At 38.5% G+C, this 21,588-nt stretch overlaps 1 long non-coding RNA gene across 1 annotated transcript in view; it reads left to right on the top strand.

Annotated features, from left to right (window-relative positions):
- The window catches only part of LOC142834287 (uncharacterized), a 31,722-nt gene extending 10,598 nt beyond the window's left edge, over positions 1-21,124 (top strand). The window contains exons 2-3 of the long non-coding RNA XR_012907533.1: positions 20,750-20,876; positions 21,067-21,124. This is a non-coding gene — a long non-coding RNA (uncharacterized LOC142834287). The remainder of the gene's footprint in view (positions 1-20,749; positions 20,877-21,066) is intronic.
- Positions 21,125-21,588: the final 464 nt, after the last annotated feature.

Here is a 21,588-nt window from a genome sequence, read left to right as displayed (position 1 = left end):
GCATTCAACTTATGGAAGGCGTAAGCAAAGTGATTCCCAACTGTAACCCTAAATGCATTTTTCTTCATTGGTGACCATGAGCCTATAGTGACCCAGGTCAGGATGTAATTGGTTGAATAAAAACCTCCCATATAGGAAGATGTATTTGAACATGTCTCTTTTCTTGGCAACTTTCATTTGATTGCTTGTGAATCCAGTAGGAGGATGAGCCTTTCTGGATGAAATTCCTCATTGGACACGTGATATGAGTTTCTATAGCCTCAACCCATTCCCTGTTCTTTGTGCCTGCTATGTTGTGGTTGAAACTAATTGGTCAGCTTTCTTCTTTTGCTGTCATGACTTCCCTACCATTATAAACTCTATCACTAAATCACATTAGATTCAGTAGAATTACCTGCTATTTGATGCTAAGACAGTTTGGTAGCCTACAGTTTTCATTTTTGTTTGTTTATTTCTGAATACAAGATTTGTCTGTGTAGCCCTAGATGTCCTGAAAGTTGCTCTATATACCAGGCTGGCTTCAAACTCAGAGATCCCCTGAACCTGATTCCCAAGTACTGGGATTAAAAGTGGGCCTGGATTTTTTGTTTTTATATTGTTCTATGATGATTTTTGTTCCTATCAAGCATATGCTGTTTTACTGAGCTTCACCCATATCTTGAATTTTAAAATTTGACAGAGGGTATCATTATGTTTCCCAGGATGGCATGTATTCATGACATTGATACTGGTTGTGCTTTCTGAGCCATTGGATTGCAGGTGCATCACCTTCTTCTTCCTGCCTATTTTGTTTGGTTTGAATTTTTATTTTAATATGAGTATTTACTTGTACATGGATATGTACCATGTAAGTGCCTGATCCTTATATTGATTAAAAGATGGAACTAGAAACGCTGAACTTGGAATAATGAATAGTTGTGATCCCCCCATGTAATTCCTTGAGTCAGACCAGGAGTACTCTTTACTGTTGAAACATGTTTCCTGCTCAGTGTTGATTATTTGTGATCAACATAAATATTTGATGTTTTCATTTGTCCATTTATAAGAGTGTTATTGCTGGGTAGGTTGATCCCAAATTTCCTGAGACACCACACTGCTTTCCATAGTGGTTGCACAAGTTTGCATTCCCACCAGCAATGGATGAGTGTACCCTTTACTACACATCCTCACCAGCAAAGGCTATCGGTGTTTTTGATTTTAGCCATTCTGACAGGTGTAAGATGGTATCTCAAAATTGTTTTGATTTGCAGTTTTCTGATCACTAAGGAGGTTGAGCATGACCTTAATTGTCTTTTGGCCATTTGAACTTCTTCTGTTGAGAATTCTCTGTTCAGTTCAGTACCCTATTTTTTAATTGGGTTAAGTAGCATTTTAACATCTAGTTTCTTGAGTTCTTTATATATTTTGGAGATCAGACCTTTGTCTGTTGCGGGGTTGGTGAAGATCTTCTCACAGTCAGTGGGTTGACAGTGTCCTTTGCTTTACAGAAGATTCTCAGTTTCAGGAGGTCCCATTTATTCAATGAGGTCCTTAATGTCTGTGCTGCTGGGGTTATACGTAGGAAGTGGTCTCCTGTGCCCATATGTTGTAGAGTACTTCCCACTTTCTCTTCTATCAGGTTCAGTGTGTTTGGACTGATATTGAGGTCTTTAATCCATTTGGACTTGAGTTTTGTGCATGGTGATAGATATGGATCTATTTTCATTCTTCTATAGGTTGACATCCAGTTATGCCAGCACCATTTGTTGAAGATGATTTCTTTCTTCCATTGTATACTTTTAGCTCCTTTATTGAATATCAGGTGTTCATAGGTCCATCAGCATTTCTTGGTTTAGTAAGTTTCTGTGGAGAAACAGTTTTAGTTTTCTCCTCTTGATCTTAGAGGCTTACTTTTTCTCATTTCTTGACCTATCTGTGTTTTTCAGTTCTTCATGTTTGATATGGTTAATATATTGATTTTGTGTTAAAAAATCTTCTTCTCCTATATTATCATCTCTACCTTAATTAGCTTCAGCTGTCAACATGATGTAGATTAGAGTCATCTTGAGAGAACATCAGTTGAGGCTTTGCCCAGATCAAAATTGCTATTTTTTCCTAACTATGGGAAAATTGTGTTGATTGATGATTCATGTGGGAAGGCTCTTCTCTTCCACTCATGGTTTCAATACCCTAAGAAAGTGGGACTGAGAGGGATAAGTAGGCTAGCTGAACAAGAGAGAGTGACTAAGCAAGAGCGAAAACCAGTAAATATTTTTCCTTAGTGTCTCTTGCCTTCATTTTGTAACTTGAATTTCTATCCTAAGCTTCCACAGTTGTGGGTTGTGATCTGGAAATATCAGTCAAAGAAACCCGTTTATTACCTCACATGCTTTTATTTAGGGAATTTAATCACAGCAAGAAATGAATAAATTAGGTCAAAATGTGGTACACCAAAAGTGATTTTGTTGCTGGGTAGAATGTGGAAACGTTGTCTTTTGGAGGAATGTGGAGGATATTAGGACTTTAGGTGGCAAAAGGAATAGAAAACTGTACAGAGCTTAATTAACAATTCCTGTAGGACTAGGAATATGGGGGTGTTGAAAGTAATGCACACAGTGGAGCTCATTGGATTTCAGTGGGAAATAGATTTCATGAAAAATTTATCTATGGGTCATTTGTATAATATTTTCTTCCCAAATCATTCCAATTTTCTCCATTCCCTGAGAAGTTGAGTAAGGCCAACTTAAAAAGTAGTTGGGAGATTTCTTAGACAAAGCATTGATTCGGTTGGGTATTTATTCCTGATGATTTATTTAGGTCTACAGTGGAAAAAAATGAGTGATGTGGATAGAAACAAAAAGTCAGTTTTGTGGAGAAAAACAACACTAGGAAGATTCAAAGGGCAGTCCTGTCATGAAAAAGAGGACAAAATTTCAAGAAGTTTAGAACCATTAAAGAGAAGGCCCTTCTTATTGTTTGAAGCCTAGGAAGGTAACTTAGGGAAAGATTTCATCTGTCCAAGTCTTCAATTTCTCAAAGGAATAGGCAACCTGATTCCTAATCTGAGAAAGCAACTTCATGCAGAAGCTGCTGGAACTCTGAACGAAGCATAGTAGCATCCACAACAACTTAGAAGCCAAATTGTGTGTGTTGTGGAGGGACCCATGTTGTATTGTTTCTGGAAAAAAGAAAGAAGCAAAATTTTAAAGTCATAAATTCTTCCTCTTTAGTTTCAGTTGAACATGGTTTTGTCCATCTGTGTTTGGCAGAGTCAGAAACCCACTGAAGAGACTGTGAAACTTTTTATTGCATGAAGCTGTGAAGATGAAGACAGAGTTGTATTTTTAGATGATAGGATGTTGTAATACCCAAGCTATGAGATATCTGCCATGGAGAACTACATATAGGAGGTAGATATATACATATATATAATAAATATATAAGGATATATATATATATATAAAATTTTTCATGAATAGTGCTATCTAAGCTCTTTGAAAATGAATCCCTACCTGTCTGAGGCACAGCTAAAGGATTTGTTGTTTGCCCTACTGAGTTTTCGTGTTACCATGAACCAATCTTCCCTCACTGTGTCCACATTTCTCTCTCTCTCTTTTCAAAATTTATTCTTCTTGTAAACACAGGCTGCTTATTCATTTCCCAGGCACCCAGACCCGAAGAATCACAGAGAAACTATATTAATTACAGCACTGTTTGGCCTACTAGCTCAGGCTTCTTAGTAACTTGCTCTTTCATCTTAACCCACGTCTATTAATCTCTGTGTCACCACGAGGCTGTGGCCTACTGATAAGGTTCTGGGGCGTCTTTCTGCTTTGGCAGCTACATGGCCTCTCTTACATTCTGCCTACTCTCTATATATCTCTTCCAACCTGGCTATATTCTGCCTTGCCAAAGCAGCTTTATTCATTAACCAATAAAAGCAACACTTATACAGAAGGACATCACACATCACTTTTCTTATAATATATCCCAACTGCAGTTTTTCTGTTCTCCATTTCTCTCAGTCCTCTCCACAACTCCCTTCTCCACCAGATCCACTCAATCTTCATTTCCCTTCAGAATAGAGCAGACACACAAGAGATATCAATAAAGCCATATATAGCAAATTGAAATTAGACTAGGCACATATCAAAGACTGCATGGATCAATCTAGTAGGAGAAAAAGGGTTCCAAGAGCAGGCAAAAGAGTCAGAGACATTCCCCACTCCCACTGTTAGGAGTTGCACAAAAATAGCATGCTACAAATGATAACACATATAGAGAGGAATTGGGGCAAACTCCTACAGGCTCCATGATTGCTATTTCAGCCTCTGTGAGCTCCTAAGAGCCCTGCTTAGTTGATTCTGTGGCCTGCGTTCTCCTGTATTATTTTAGTTAGAAAAGATTTTGACTATGAATTTTTTTGAAATTTTTTTCTGTGTTTTTGGGGTGAGATAGTTCTCCATTTCCTGTTATTATTAGGGTTGGTATTTTTCTAGTGTTTCAGATTTCCTGGATGTTATGTTTCAGGAAATTTTTGGTTTAACATTTTCTTTGATCAATATGTCCATTTCTTTGATCATGCCTTTAAAGTCTGAAATTCTCTGTTCAATATCTTATTTGATTATTTAGATTTTCATTTTCATAATTATTTCAGTTCATATTTTTTAATTGCTCCTATTTCTATTTTAAGGTCTTGAACAGCTTCATTTCTGCCAACTGTTTCTTTGTTTGTTTTTGGTTTTCTTTAAGGGATATATTAATTTTCTCCAATACTGCATTTATCTTTTCTCTACTTTTTTTAAAAAGGGATTCATTTACTTCTTTAAGGACTTCTGTCATCTTCGTAAAGTTGGTCTTAATTGTGCTTCAACTCTATTGGAATATTCAGAGCTTGCAGCAGTAGGATACCTGGAATCTGGTAGTGACTTATTGCTCTGGCTGTTGTTGATTGTGTTTTTATGTTGGTGTCCAAGTATCTGGGTTTTAGGAATTTGTGGATCTAGGTACTCATCTCTCAGTTTGTCTTTGTTGCATGGGTGTTATTTTGCTTGGTTTCTATTTGCTTTCTAATTTTCTGCTTTATGTGGGTGCTCTCATCCCAAGTTAGAGCTGGAAATCTTACAAATGGTGTTCACCCAATGTTTGGGCATGAAAGGAGAGGAGACCATAGGGAATTTGGAGATAGTGTTGATGGGGACTGAGAGACTGAGGAAGGCCATTTGGAAGGTGGCCTACATAGACTTCTTGCAGATAGTTGAAGTTGAAGGCTACAACACAGAGAAGAGGAGGGAAGTGGGATTGGGGATAGTGTTGTGGAATTATTAAAAGAATGGAGGTGCACAGATAAACCCATGTGAATTTCTGGTGACTTCCATAGGTTCTGGTCCAGCAGAGAGTCTTTACCTCTGTTTCCCTACCTGGTTTTTTTTATTTTGGCTCATGTGGCCTGCACTTGAGCAGAGGCTATGCATCTGATATAGGGGCGGGTACATGGTTTTGAGGGTAGCAGCTGTAGGGTTGCTGAAAGATCATGTCTGTGGGAATGTAGGGAGTGTGGAAATTTCATGGGTTTGTGGTCTGCCTATCTGTTCTCACTGGTGTGACATACACATGAGTCTGCCTAAGATGGGAGGTGTAACACAGTCATATTCCTGTTTTTATGAATGGGACTATGCCCTGTGCCATTATATGTTGTAAATCTTTATTTTTTTTTATTTTACAACATGTGACAGTCAAGAGATTGTCTAAAATGTCAGAAGAGACTTTGGACATTTGTGATGTTTGGGCTGCTACAGATTATAAGGATCATTGAACTTACACTAAATGCATTTTATTTTTATTTGTATTTATTCTTCTCGTATTCTATATATCCTGATTCAATTCTCACCCTCCTCTACTCATTCCAGTTCCTCCCCCACCAAATCCCATTGTCCCAGCCCCACTGCTTCCTTTTCCCTTCAAAAAAAAAAAGAGCAGACCTCCCAGGGAAATCAACAAAATAAATCATACCAAGGTGCAATAAGACTAGGCACAGACTCTTATTTCAAGGCTAGACAAGGCCAATGCAATAGAAGGTAAAGGGTCCTAAGAACAGACAAAAGAGTCAGAGATGCCATGACTCCTACAGTTAGGAGTTTCACAAACACCCCAAGCTGAACTATAGCATGTATGCAGAGGACCTGGAACAGAGCCATGAAGACTCTGTGATTGCTACATCAGTTTTCTTTGAGCCACTATATGCCCTACTTAGTTGATTGTGTGGGCCATGTTCTCCTGATTTCCTCAACCACTGAATGCTACAATCCTCACACCCTCCTTCTACAAGATCAATACAGCTCAAGCTTATGTTTGGGTAAGGATCTCTGATGGGCTTCCATCAGCCCCTGGAAGAAGCCTCTTTAATAACAAGTAGGCCAGGTGTCAATCTATGATTATAGCAAGAAATAGTTAAGAATCATTTTATTGATATCTTTTCTTGGTCACCTGTTATTTGGTTCTACCCCTGTTCTCTGAGCCATTCAAGTTCTGGTTCCTGGCCATCTAGGCTGTTTTCAGTTATGGGTTTCCTCTCATAGTATGAGCTTCAAGTTAGACCAGTCATTTATTGGCCATTAAGAAATCTCAGAGTCACCAGTGTCCCAGCATATCTTGCAGGTGGTACAAGTGGGTTGAATATTTTGTAGCTGGCTTGGTGTCCCAGTCCCACTGGGAGCTTTATGTGGTTACAGAAAACGGCTAGTTCAACCTCCATATTCTTGATTACTAGGAACAGTCACTAGGGTCACCTTTATAGTTTCCAGAATGTTTTCACTACAGTTTCCACATCCCCTGTCTTTCCCTGTCTTCTCCCCATCTGTCTCTTCCTCGCTCACCTGATCCTTCCTCTTCCCATCCCCCCTGCCTCCAGTATACCCACAAGATCTGTTCTATTTCTGCTTACCAGGGAGATCCATGCATCTCCCCTACAGCTGTTGTTCCTTAGCCTGTCTGTGTCTATGGATTGTACTGTGATTAACTGTGATTACTGTGATTATACTTTACTTAACTGCTAATATCCACCTATAAGTGAGTAAATATCATATTTTTCCATGTGATTATGGGCTTCCTCACCTAGGATATTAAAGAATTCAAGAAACTAGACAAGAACAAAGCAAATAATCCAACTATAATGGGGAACACTTCTAAACAGAATTCTCAGTAAAAGAATCTAAAGTGACTGAGAAACACTTTAAGACATGTTCAACATCTTTAGCCATCAGGAAAATGAATATCAAAACTACTTTGAGATTTTATCTTACACCTGTTAGATTTGTTAAGCTCCATAAATCAAGGGGCAGCTAATACTGGCAAGGACATGTAGCAAGGGGATTCATTTTACAAGTGCAAACTTGTACAGCCAATGTGGAAATCAACATGCAGTCCTCAGGAAGTTGTGAGTCAATTCACCTCAAGACCCAGCTATACCACTCTTGGACATATATCCAAAAGATCCTACCACAAGGACATTTGCTCAACTGTGTTCAGAGTGGCGTGGTTCATAAAAGCCATGACTGCTGTATCTGGGAGAGATTGTGTTGATGATTCACGTGGGAAGGCTCCTCCAATGAGGGTGGCAATATCCCTAAGAAAGTGGGCTTGGGCTACAAAAGGGAGCTATCTTAGCATGAATGAAGGAGTGACTGGGCAAGAGAGAAAGCCAGGAAACAATCTTTGTCCATGGATTTTTGCATTCAACTATTAACATGATTTTCTATCCTAAGCTCTAAAAATGATGAAGTCAAATTACCCCACTCATTGTCTGAGCTGATTTTGGTTAGAGGATTTAATCAGAGCAACATAAATGCAAGTTAGGACAAAGAAATGGAAAACCAAAAGTAATATTGTTGCTAGGCAGAACCTGGGAATGATGCCTCTTGAAAGAGTGTAGAAGATATCTAGACTTTAGGTGGTGAAAAAAATATAGAAAGTTTTACACAGAACTAAATTGGCTGTTCTTATAGGACCAGGAAGACAGAAATGTTAAGAAGAATGTCAGAAAGTAGAGACTGAGATCATAGGATTTCAGTTGGAAATTATAGACTCCATAACAGATTAATCTAGAGGTCGTTGTTTGATATTTTGGCTCCAAAATCTTTCTATTACCTGGATATTTAGTAAAGCCCAATTAAAAAAATGGGCTGATTCCTTAAATGAAATATTGGATCTGTTGGATGGTTATTACTGATGATTCATTCAGGTCTACAGTAAAAAGAAAACACGTGGGGCTGAAATAAATGAAAATGAAAAGGTAGTTTCAGGTGGCCACCAATTACTGAAAGAAGCAGGGATTTTCAAGGAGTTTATTACTATTATAGACAGGCCCTTGCCATGGAATGGAAGTCTAGCAAGGTGCTCCAGGAGTAAGACTCCATCCACATAAATCTTCAATTTATGTAAGGAGTAAGCAAAGTGATTCCTAATCCTAGGAAGCAATTTCATACAAAATCTGCTACACCTGTGGTCCAAGTGTGTTAGTGTCTGTCAATTAAGAAGTTAAGCTTTTCAGGACCACTCATCATGTGCTGGTCCTGTAAACAAGAAAGAATCAAAATTTAGGGTACTGGGTTTTTAGTTTGTGGTTACAATTCAGCATTGTTACTGGCATCCATGTTTGGCAGAGACAGAAACCCAGTGAAGAGATTGTGAGAGTTCATACCATGAAGCTATGAGGACAAAACCTGGTGTTGTTGTTTTTACTCTTTTGGAGGTCTGCCACCCAGCTCTCAAAAAGTGACATACACTGAGGCTTATTATTATTATTATTATTATTATTATAAATTTCTGGTCTTAGGTTGTCTTGTTTCTAGCCAGCGTTTCTAAACTAATTGTCCCATCTACCTTTTGCTTCTGGGATTTTATCTTTCTCTATTCTGTATAAATTTTTATTTACTTCTTATTCTGTGGCTTGCTGTGTATCTGAGTCACTGGCCCATGCTTTTCTCTCCTTTTCTTGGTCATACTTCCCTTTTTTCCTCCAAGATTTCTCCTCCTGTTTATTGTTTCTGCTTGCCAGCCCTTCTTATACTTTTCTACCAAGCTACTGACTGTTCATTAGGCCAAATAGGTATTTTAGACCAGCCCAGTATCATAGCTTCACAGAATTATACACATGCAACATAAAAGAATGCAACACATATTTGTATCATTGAAACAATTGTTTCACAACATAAACAAATATAACACATCTTAACATAATATTCCAAAACAGCCAGGGTTGTATTTTGATACAGCCTAGGTTGCATTTTGATAGCATAAGATATTGAGATGCCTAAACTATAAAACATCTTCTGTGGAGAACTAGCTGAATATAGGGAGTGAAATTAACCACAGAGATATATGAAAAGATGCAGGGCTGGGTGGTATGGTGCATGCCTTTAATCCCAGCACTCGGGAGGCAGAGCAGGTAGATGTCTATGAGTTCGAGGCCAGCCTGGTCTACAAGAGCTAGTTCCAGGACAGACTCTAAAGCTACAGGAAAACCCTGTCTCAAAAAAAAAAAAAAAAAAACACAACGAAAACTAGATGCAGGGATAGGGCCATCTAAGCCCTTTGAAACTGAAGCCTTGTGTATCAGAGACAGAGCTACAGGATTTGATATTTGTCCTGCTATGCTTCAATCTTCTCTTGGTTCAATCTTCTCTCACTATGTCTCCATTTCTCTATTTTGCAGTGTAAATGGTGTTCCATATTCTATACCATTGTATGTTGGAAAGATGTAACTTGTTTTCTGATTTTTTTTAAATTTATTTATTAAAGATTTCTGTCTCTTCCCCGCCACCGCCTCCCATTTCCCTCCCCCTCCCCCAATCAAGTCCCCCTCCCTCCTCAGCCCGAAGAGCAATCAGGGTTCCCTGCCCTGTGGAAAGTCCAAGGAACCCCCACCTCCATCCAGTTCTAGTAAGGCGAGCATCCAAACTGCCTAGGCTCCCACAAAGCCAGTACGTGCAGTAGGATCAGAAACGCATTGCCATTGTTCTTGAGTTCTCAGTATTCCTCATTGTCCGCTATGTTCAGCGAGTCCAGTTTTATCCCAGGCTTTTTCAGGCCCAGGCCAGCTGGCCTTGGTGAGTTCCCAATAGAACATCCCCATTGTCTCAGTGTGTGGGTGCACCCCTTGCGGTCCTGAGTTCCTTGCTCGTGCTCTCTCCCCTTCTGCTCCTGATTTGGACCTTGAGATTTCTGTCCAATGCTCCAATGTGGGTCTTTGTCTCTGTCTCCTTTCATCGCCTGATGAAGGTTAATATTCAGGAGGATGCCTATATATGTTTTTCTTTGGGTTCTCCATATTTAGCTTCTCTAGGATCACTAACTATAGGCTCAATGTCCTTTGTTTATGGCTAGAAACCAAATATGAGTGAGTACATCCCATGCTCCTCTTTTTTGGTCTGGCTTACCTCACTCAGGATAGTGTTTTCTATTTCCATCCACTTGCATGCAAAATTCAAGAGGCCCTTGTTTTTTACTGCTGAGTAGTACTCTGATATGTATATATTCCATACTTTCTTCATCCATTCTTCAATTGAAGGGCATCTAGGTTGTTTCCAGGTTCTGGCTATTACAAACAATGCTGCTATGAACATAGTAGAGCATATATTTTTGTTGTATGATAAGGCCTCTCTTGGGTATATTCCCAAGAGTGGTATTGCTGGGTCCAGGGGTAAGTTGATCCTGAATTTCCTGATGAACCGCCACACTGCTTTCCAAAGTGGCTGCACAAGTTTGCATTCACACCAGCAATGGATGAGTGTACCCCTTTCTCCACAGCCTCTCCAGCAAAGGCTATCCTTGGTGTTTTTTATTTTAGCCATTCTGACAGGAGTAAGATGGTATCTTAAAGTTGTCTTGATTTGCATTTCCCTGATCGCTAAAGAAGTTGAGTATGACCTTAAGTGCCTTTTGGCCATTTGAACTTCTTCTGTTGAGAATTCTCTGTTCAGCTCAGTACCCCATTTTATAATTGGGTTGATTAGCCTTTTACGGTCTAGTTTCTTGAGTTCTTTATATATTTTGGAGATCAGACCTTTGTCAGTTGCGGGGTTGGTGAAGATCTTCTCCCAGTCAGTGGGTTGCCTGTGTGTCTTAGCGACAGCGTCCTTTGCTTTAGAGAAGCTTCTCAGTCTCAGGAGGTCCCATTTATTCAATGAGGTCCTTAATGTCTATGCTGCTGGGGTTATACGTAGGAAGTGGTCTCCTGTGCCCATATGTTGTAGAGTACTTCCCACTTTCTCTTCTATCAGGTTCAGTGTGTTTGGACTGATATTGAGGTCTTTAATCCATTTGGACTTGAGTTTTGTGCATGGTGATAGATATGGATCTATTTTCATTCTTCTACAGGTTGACATCCAGTTTTGCCAGCACAATTTGTTGAAGATGCTCTCTTTTTTCCATTGTATACTTTTAGCTCCTTTATCGAAAATCAGGTGTTCTTACGTTTGTGGGTTAATGGAATTCTATTCGATTCCATTGGTCGACTTCTCTGTTTTTATGTCAATACCAAGCTGTTTTCAATACTGTAGCTCAGTAGCAGTGTTTGAAGTCAGGGATGGTAATGCCTCCAGACGCTCCTTTGTTGTATAAGATTGTTTTGGCTACCCTGGGTTTTTTGTTTTTCCATATAAAGTTGATTTTTGTCTTCTCCAGATCTGAGAAGAATTTTGATGGGATTTTGATGGGGATTGCATTGAATCTATAGATTGCTTTTGGTAAAATTGCCATTTTTACTATGTTGATCCTCCCAATCCAGGAGCAAGGGAGATCCTTCCATTTTCTGGTGTCCTCTTCAATTTCTTTCTTCAAAGACTTAAAGTTCTTGTCAAATAGATCTTTCACATCCTTGGTCAGAGTTACCCCAAGATATTTTATGCTATTTGTGGCTATCGTGAAAGGTGATGCTTCTCTAACTTCCTTCTCTGTTTCCTTATCCTTATTGTATAGAAAGGCCACTGATTTTTTGGAGTTGATCTTGTATCCTGCCACAATACTAAAGGTGTTTATCAGCTGTAGGAGTTCTTTGGTAGAGTTTTTGGGGTCGCTTATGTGTACTATCATATCATCTGCAAATAACGAGAGCTTAACTTCTGCTTTTCTGATACGAATCTCCTTGATCCCCTTATGTTGTCTTATTGTAATTGCTAGAATTTCAAGCATTATATTGAAGAGGTATGGAGAGAGTGGACATCCTTGTCGTGTCCTGATTTTAGTGGGATGGCTTTGAGTTATTCTCCGTTTAATTTGATGTCAGCTGTTGCCTTGCTGTAAATAGCTTTTATTATTTTTAGGTATGACCCTTGTATCCCTAATCTGTCTAAGACTTTTATCATAAAGGGATATTGAATTTTGTCGAATGCTTTTTCAGCATCTAATGAAATGATCATATGGTTTTTTCTTTCAGTTTATTTATATGATGGATTACATTGATAGATTTTCGTATGTTGAACCAGCCCTGCATCTCTGGGATGAAGCCTACTTGATCATGATGGATAATTTTTCTAATGTGTTCTTGAATTCGGTTTGCCAGTATTTTATTGAGAATTTTTTGTGTCGATATTCATGAGTGAGATAGGCCTGTAATTCTCTTTCTTGGTTGGGTCTTTGTGTGGTTTTGGTATCAGGGTAACTGTAGCTTCATAAAAGGAATTTGGCAATGCCTCTTCTGTTTCTATATTGTGAAATACATTAAGGACTATAGGTATTAGCTCTTCTTGGAAGTTCTGATAGAATTCTGCAATGAAACAATATGGTCCTAGGCTCTTTTTGGAGGGGAGATTTTTGATAACAGTTTCTAGTTCTTCGTGACTAACAGGTCTATTTAGATTGTTCACCTGATCTTGGTTCAGCTTTGGTATATGGTACTTATCTAAAAAAATGTCCATTTCTTTTGCATTTTCTAGTTTTGTGGCATATTGGCTTTTGTAGTAAGATATAATGAGTCTCTGAATTTCCTCTGTGTCTGTGGTTATGTCCCCCTTTTCATTTCTGATCTTATTTATTTGCGTGTTCTCTCTCTGTTGTTTAATTAGTTTGGATAGGGGTTTGTCGATCTTGTTGATTTTCTCCAGGAACCAACTTTTTGTTTCATTCATTCTTTGGACTGTTTTCTGTGTTTCTATTTTGTTGATTTCAGCCCTCAGTTTAATTATTTCCAGTCGTCTACTCCTCCTGGGCACGTCTGCTTCTTTATTTTCTAAAGCTTTCAGGTGTGCTGTTAAGTCTCCAATGTATGCTTTCTCCGTTTTCTTTAAGTGGGCACTTAGTGCTATGAACTTTCTTCTTAGCATTGCTTTGATAGTGTCCCATTGGTTTGATTATGTTGTCCCTTTATTTTCATTAAATTCAAGGAAAACTTTAATTTCTTTCTTGATTTCTTCCTTGACCCAGGTGTGGTTCAGTAATTGACTGTTCAGTTTCCATGAGTTTGTTGGTTTTCTGGAGGTAGCATGGTTTTTGCCTTCTAACTGTAATCCATGGTGATCTGATAAGACACAGGTGGACACTGATATTTTTTTGTATCTGTGGAGGTTTCCTTTGTTTCCAAGTATGTGGTCAATTTTCGAGAAGGTTCCATGAGCTGCAGAGAAGAAGGTATATTCTTTCCTATTTGGGTGGAATGTTCTATAGATGTCTGTTAAGTCTATTTGCTTCATTACCTCCAGTAGTTCTCTTAATTCTCTTAGGTTTCTGTCTGATTGACCTGTCCATTGCTGAAAGAGGTTTATTGAAGTTTCCTACTACTAGTGTGTATGGTTTAATGTCTGCCTTGAGTTTTAGTAATATTTCTTTTACATAAGTGGGTGCTTTTATATTAGGGGCATAGATATTCAGGATTGAGACGTCATCCTGAAGAATTGTTCCTGTTATGAGTATAAAGTGTCCATCTCGATCTCTTCTGATTGATTTTAGTTTGAAGTCAGTTTTGTTAGAAATTAATATGGCCACACCTGCTTTTTTCTTAGGACCATTTGCTTGAAAGACCTTTTCCCAACCCTTTACTCTGAGTAGATGCCTGTCTTTGTGGTTGAGATGTGTTTCTTGCAAACAGCAGAATGTTGGATCCTGTTTTCGTATCCAATCTCTTAGCCTGTGCCTTTTTATAGGTGAATTGAGACCATTAATATTAAGTGATATTAATGACCAGTGGTTGTTAACTCTGGATATTCTTATTGTTTTTGGAAGTAGAATTTGTGTGTCTCCCTTCTTTGAGTTGTGCTAGTGAAGGGTCGCTAGATGCCTCAGTTATTGTAGGCAGTGTTGGCAGTGTTGGATTCCTTGGTTGCGATTTTCCTTCTATTATTTTCTGTAGGGCTGGATTCGTGGCTACGTATTGTTTAAATTTGTTCTTATCCTGGAATGTCTTGTTTTCTCCATTTATAGTGAACGAAAGCTTGGCTGGGTATAGTAGTCTGGGCTTGCATCCACGGTCTCTTAGCTTCTGCAGTACTTCTATCCAGGACCTTCTGGCTTTCATTGTTTCCATAGAGAAGTCAGGTGTAAGTCTGATCGGTTTACGTTTATAAGTTACCTGGCCTTTTCCTTTGCAGCTCTTAATATTCTTTCTTTAACCTGTATATTTTGTGTTTTGATTATTATATGGCGAGCGGATGTTTTTCTTTGATCCAGTCTGTTTGGTGTTCTGTATGCTTCTTGAATATTCAAAGGAATATCTTTCTTTATGTTGGGAAAGTTTTCTTCCAATATTTTGTTAAAAATATTTTCTGGCCCTTTGAGCTGTGACTCTTCTCCTTCTTCTATTCCTATTATTCTTGGGTTTGGTCTTTTTATTGTGTCCCATAATTCCTGAATGTTTTGTGATGAGAATTTGTTGGCTTTGCAGTTTTCTTTGATCATTGCATTTATTTTCTCTATGGTGTCCTCAGAATCTGAGATTCTTTCTTCTATTTCTTGTATTCTATTGATTATGCTTGTTTCTGTAGGCTCTGCTCATTGACCTAGATTTTCCATATCCAGCTGGTCTTCAGTTTGTGTTTTCTTCCTTGCTTCCATTTCAGTTTTCAAATCTTGAACTGTTTCCATTACCTGTTTGATTGTTCTTTCTTGGTTTCCCAGGGTATTATGTACGTATTTACTCATTTCTTCAAACTTTTGGTTATACTTCTCATCCTTTTCTATAAGGGCATTTTTTACATGTTGTTTAAGGGACTCCATTGCTTTCATAAAGTCAATTTTTTCCACTTCTTCTGTGTTAGGGTGTTGAAGACCTTCTGTTGTAAGATCGTTGGGTTCTGGTGTTTTCATGCTGTTTTTCAGATTATTGGGTGAATTCTTGCCTTGGTGCCTGCCCATCTCCTCCTATGGATGCTATCTAATGGGTCTTTTAAAACTGGTTCAGGTTTCCCTGCTGGCCAGGGGCTCCTCTTACAAAATGCCCTCACTCTGTTTCCTGGTTCCTGCCGGGGGGCCAAGGTCCCTCTCACCCCTCAGAAGGGTCTTCAGGAATAGGGCCTGGCTCCTCCTTTGCCAGGGACTTCACCAACCAAAGGCCTACCTCTTTGATTTAATTGATGTGCGGCGATCTGGTCTCGGTGTGCGGTCCTTGCAGCCTGTATCTGCTGCCACAATGGTTTTCGTTTCCTGCGGCCTGCGTCTTCTGCTGCCGCTGGTCCGCCTCTGCGACCATGTTCCGTCCGCCTCTGCGACCGGGTTCCATCCCTGTTTTCTGATTTTTACAAGATATTATTTGCTGTGGGACACTGGTCTTGTACCTTGCAAAGATTTGTCACTTGTATTAGTTTAATAAAATGCTGATTACCAGTAACCAGGCAGGAAGGATATGTGGGGTGACCAGAACAGGAGAATTCTGGGAAGAGGAAAGGCTAAGTCTGCAGTCATCACCCAGACATAGAGGAAACAAGATGAGAATGCCTCACTGATAAAAGGTACCAAACCCTGTGGCTAACACAGACAAAAATTATGTACTAATGCAAGATGTGAGAATTAGTTAATAAAAAGCCTGAGCTAATAGGCCAACCAGTTTATAATTAATGTAGACCTCTGTGTGTTTCTCTGGGATTGAATGACTGAGACCAGGTAGGACAGAAACCTCTGTCCACAAGTCACTGTCAAGTGATTGTTTTGAGCATCAGAAGAGACTTTTAACATTTGAAAAGTGTAGGGGCTATTGCAGACTATGAGTATCATTGAAATGACCAAATTAATTTTCTTCTTGGATGAACATAAGCCTCTAGTGACCCAGGTTAGAATTTAATTGATTGAATGAAAACCTCCCAGATAAGAAGATGTATTTTAACATGTGCCTCTTCTTGGTAACTTTCATTTGATTGCTTGTGAAATCATTAGTAGGAGGAGCCTCTCTGGATAAAATCTCTCATTGGGGCTGTGATATGATGTAGTAAAGAGGGCTACTTGTTTGTTCCCAGCTGCTCAGCCCTGAAATAATCACACAGAAACTGTACTAATTAAATCACTGCTTGGCCTTTTAGCTTTAGCTTCTTATTTAAGGCTAACTCTTACATTTTAATTTAACCCATTTCTATTAATCTGTATAACACTATGTGGCTGTGGCTTACCAGCTAATGTTCCCAGAATCTGTCTCTGGCAAGGCTACATAACTTCTTTCTGACTCCGCATTCTTCCTCCCAGCATTCAGTTTAGTTACCCCCGCCCCACCTAAGTTCTGCCCTATAGCTCTGCTATAGGTCCAAAACAGTTCCCTTATTAAACAATGATAATCACAGCATAGAGAGAGGAATTCCAGATCACCTCCCAATTCTTCAACTCCAACAGAGACTCCAGAAGGATATAATATTACCTAGGTAAACAGGAAGTATATTGTAAGCAACTTCCAAAACTCTAGAAATGACAAAGACATCTTGTTGCCTGGATAGTCACCCAAAGTTATTCTGTGTTGTTGGGGGCATTCAATCTTCAGCTCACAGGTCCATACTATCAAGCAGACTTTTCCATAAAGTAGGAAATTTGAAGACCTGTTCTGCCTTGCAATGGAAAAGTCCATCATTTGCCTTCTTCTGTGTCCTGCAGAATGTCTGGCGGACGCTTTCATGAATCAGGAACCCTGTGAGTCCTGCATGTCTAGTTCATCAAGCAGTCCAGCCTAGAGCAGTTTCTTGCCCAAATGGCTAACCAACTCCATAAGGAGCCTCTTCGATGCTGATTATCCTCTTGAAGTAGATTGCTGCTGCCAGGAGCAGATGTGTCTCATTGTCATGAAAAGTCTTAAGCTCTTAAAACATTTTAAAGGTCATATTCTGAAAGTCTATGAAAGACTTGAAGAATCCCTATCTATCTGAAATACATTTCTATACATCGAGAAAATCTAATATGCTACTAACTATTACTATTATAGATGACTCTCTATTTACCTATATTTTAATTATACATTACATTTTTAAATGAGCTAAACAAATACAATGACTTAATCAAGAGCAGAAATGCATAAATAAAATTGACCTTAAAATAGTATCAATGAACCAAGATCCATACCAATGCAAATCTCTATAGCATATTCCCTTTTAAATGTAAACAAACATTTATGAACAGTATTTGGGAATATGGGCATAGTTCTCTTCAAACTGCTTCCTGCTCTTTATTTGGTGAAGTAATTTTTTGGGTGTGTTCATAGTGACCTTTTGGGCGGTCTTGCTTCATCAAACCACATTAGTCTGGAGGGATTCCACAGGTTCTCATCCTTTGTGGAAAAAAAAGAGAACCTCTTTTGCAAAGCAACAAATCCTTAGACCCAAATCCTGAAGACATGATACCTTTAAAATATATATGTTGGTTACTTAGCTCCTTTACAGCCAAAAAAAATTAAAGAAAACACAATAATATACATAATCCAGAGACTCTGTATATAGTCCATGTTTATGTGGCTTATTTTTTTATTCTATTACTTTTTAATATTTATTTTATTATCTTTACTCCTTTAATTTATGATTGTCTATACTCTGTCTCTCTAAAGACTTTGTTCCATTTTTATAAACCATTTACTTCTTTTTATAACTTTCTATAGTTTTCTTCTCTCTCCCAAGCCTATGTACATTTTTTAAACACACCATGTCTCATTTAGAGATCTTTTAGGTATGAATCTGTCCTATTGTGTGTCTGCAATTCTTTACTGTTTAGGAGCGCTTCTTAAAATGCTAAGCACTGTGGAACTTAAGCTGTGCCATTGGTAGAGCAAATACGGCCTGCCTGCTTGCTCCATCCAGTCCAACATGGCAGAGGTATGCTTGCTGCCTCTGAGAGCCATGTACATTGCCCCATTTTCAGGCATATAGGGGATCTAAGTTGCCAGTAGCAATCTGCTCACAGATCCCATAGCTGGTCCTCCAGAAAGTCAAGAGTTCACGGTGGCAGCACAGTCCAGAAAGCCGGCATTTCAAAATGGTGCAGGTTTTTTTCCTGCTATCTCTAAATCAGAAAAACTCTCTTAAAGGAACCGCAGCATGTCACCAGTAAGCAAACCCCATTTGGGGAAATAAATGTGGCTAAACTTTATTTTTTTAGTGTCTAGAATCCTTTTCCAAGCTCTCTAAGATTTTAAGTGGATTTTAGTTGGCCACACAAGCACCAGTTTGTTGTGGGAAGCCACTTGTTAGTTCCCAGCTGCTCAGCCCTGAAATAATCACACAGAAACTGTATTAATAAATCACTGCTTTGCCCATTAGCTTTAGCTTCTTACTGGCTAACAGTTACATATTAATTTAACCAATTTTTATTAATCTGTGTATTGCTATGTGACTGTGGCCTAGTAAAGTTCTCAGCATCTGTCTCTGGTGGGGCTCCATGACTTCTCCCTGACTCCACTTTCTTTCTCCTAGCATTCAGTTTAGTTTTCCCCACCTAGCTAAGTTCTTTCCCATAGCTCTGCTTAAGCCCAAAGCAGTTCCTGTATTAACTAATGATAATCACAGCATACAGAAGGGAATCCCACAATATGAGTTTCTGTAGCCTCAACCCATTTCCTGTTTTTTGTGCCTACCATGTTGTGGTTGAAACTAATCAGTCAGCTTTCTTCTTTTGCTGTCATAACTTCCCCACCATCATAAATTCTAACACTAAATCACACAAGATTCAGTAGAATTAGCTGCTATTTGGTGCCTAGGTGGTTTAATAGCCCACTGTTTTCATTTTTGTTTGTTTATTTTTGGAGACAAGGTTTGTCTTTGTAGCCCTAGCTGTCCTGAAACTAGCTCTATATACCAGGCTGGTTTCAAACTCACAGATCTTTTGACTCTGACTCCCAAGTGCTGGGATTAAAAGTGGGCCAGCATTCCTGGCTTTTGTTTCAATATTGTTGTATGATGGTTCCTATCAAGCATATGCTATTGTACTGAGCTTCGCCCATATCTTGAATTTTAAAATTTGTCAGAAGGTTTCATTATGTTTCCCAGAATGGCATGTATTCATGACATTAATACTGCCTGTGCCTTCTGAGTCATTGGATTGCAGGTGCATAAACTTCTTCCTGCCTGTTTTGTTTGTTTTGAATTTTTATTTTAAAAAGAATATTTTTGTAGGAGGAGGAGGGTGGCCCTTTGTTCCCTTCTTGGCGACAAAGATGGGATTGCTTGTCGTCCTGGCTAGCTTACACCCAAAATAATCACACAGAAGCTGTATTAATTTAAATACTACCTGGTTCATTATCTGTAGCCTCTTATCGGCTAACTCTCATATATTGATTTAACCCATTTCTAGTAATCTGGATATCACCACAAGGTTGTGGCTTACCGGGAAAGATGCAGCATGTCTGATATTGGCACCTCCATGGTGGTTCTCTATGACTCTGCCTTCTTCCTTCCAGAATTCAATCCTGTCTACTCTGCCTACCTCTACGTATTTTACCTGTATGCATGGATATGCACCATGTGAGTACCTGGTCTTTACACTGATCAAAAGATGGTATTAGAAACCCTAAGCTGGGAACAATGGATAGTTATGATCCCCCATGTAAGTCCTTGAGCCCACCTGTATGCAAGACCAGGAGGACTATTTACTGTTGATCTATCTTTTTTGCTCTGTGTTGATTATTTATAATCAGCATATTCATTGCTATTGTTTTCATTTGTCAATTTGTAACTTTAAACACACAGTGCTTTTAGTAAAATCTTATTTACATTGCAGTTAAAATTGGGACACTTCAGGTTTCTGGTAGATGAATAAAGAGTTCAAGTGAATGCATAACTCTTTGTAGAAACCAGTAAAAACCTATGAGTTATTTCTTTTATATTTGTTTGATATTTTTCATGTGAAACAGATATTTAATATGTATTTCTTGCTGTCCTAGCAGTGATTGCATAGACTAGGCTGGTATTCAACTCAGAGGAAGATAGATATACATGCCTCTGCCTTTTGAGTATAAGGATTAGAGGTATGATTCAATACATCTGGCTTTTTCATCTTATTTTTCTTTTTGTAGGTAGGTATTAACCTTTCATACAGTTTCTCTTATCTGTACTCTGTACTCTTGATCTGTTTACATATCTTTCATTGTTGGTCAGTAGGCATTTCTCTTGTAAGGTGATATCCCATTCAAAGGGTCAGAAATGACAGAGGTGAGCCTCCTATTCATTTTGCTTCTAAAGTGACTTGGTGATTAAATTATGATGTCTGTGTCATGGAGTAAGTATGGGGAGCACCAGAATTATATGACTATACTGTCAAAGAAGTATACATTTACAGTGTTGTCAGAATCGTGCTTTTGGTTGTACACATGTATGGCATATTTTAGAATACAGTGACCCATGATGATGTGCATGTCGACTTCAATTGGGAAGAATGGACTTTGCTGGATCCTTCCCAGAAGAATCTCTACAAAGATGTGATGGTGAAGACCTACAGAAACCTCACTACTATAGGTAGGGCTGAATTATCTTTCATGTTTCAAATAAGGGGACAACTGTTCATTGGTTAATGGTGCTCTTTTGTAATATGATTGAGAAAGTAGAATGGGGTAAATAAATCAGGCATGGTTGTAAGGTTTACTACAAATGGTGGCTAAATTTTTTTTACAATTTTTAATATATAATGTCTGGCACTATATTTTAGGATACAGTTGGGAAGACCATAATGTTGAAGAACATTGTCAAAGTTCTAGAAGACATGAAAAGTAATTTTCATTTATAAATATACAAATATACCTCTGAAGAATTGTAATACATCCTATATGTTTTAAACAACAGCAGCAGTGTATATAATAACATGCATTGATAATTATTAAATTCTCACAAAATCATATACCTTAATTTCAGATAGGTGAACTGCATTTGCAAGTCATTCTTTTAAAAAAGAAGTCAAGGAAACAATGTCTTTACTTATATTACCATTTGAATCATAATACAATGAGAACTATACTGTAAAATTGTCTGTTTATTTCATATTATTCATATTATAAAAGATATACATGTTGAAAAGATGATAAGTATATCTCTAAAACTCTCTATTACACTAATAGTCCATAGAAAAGGTAGTTTAACCCATATACTTGTGACTGTGTTAAGTTCAGTGAGGGGGCAGTTAGAGTCATGAATCAAGGGGCAGCTGTTGTGGAGAGGCCTTAATCCAGATGCC

The sequence above is a fragment of the Microtus pennsylvanicus genome, chromosome 13, assembly GCF_037038515.1.
Source record: "Microtus pennsylvanicus isolate mMicPen1 chromosome 13, mMicPen1.hap1, whole genome shotgun sequence".
NCBI lineage: Eukaryota > Metazoa > Chordata > Mammalia > Rodentia > Cricetidae > Microtus > Microtus pennsylvanicus.
This window is presented reverse-complemented; position numbering and strand designations above follow the sequence as displayed.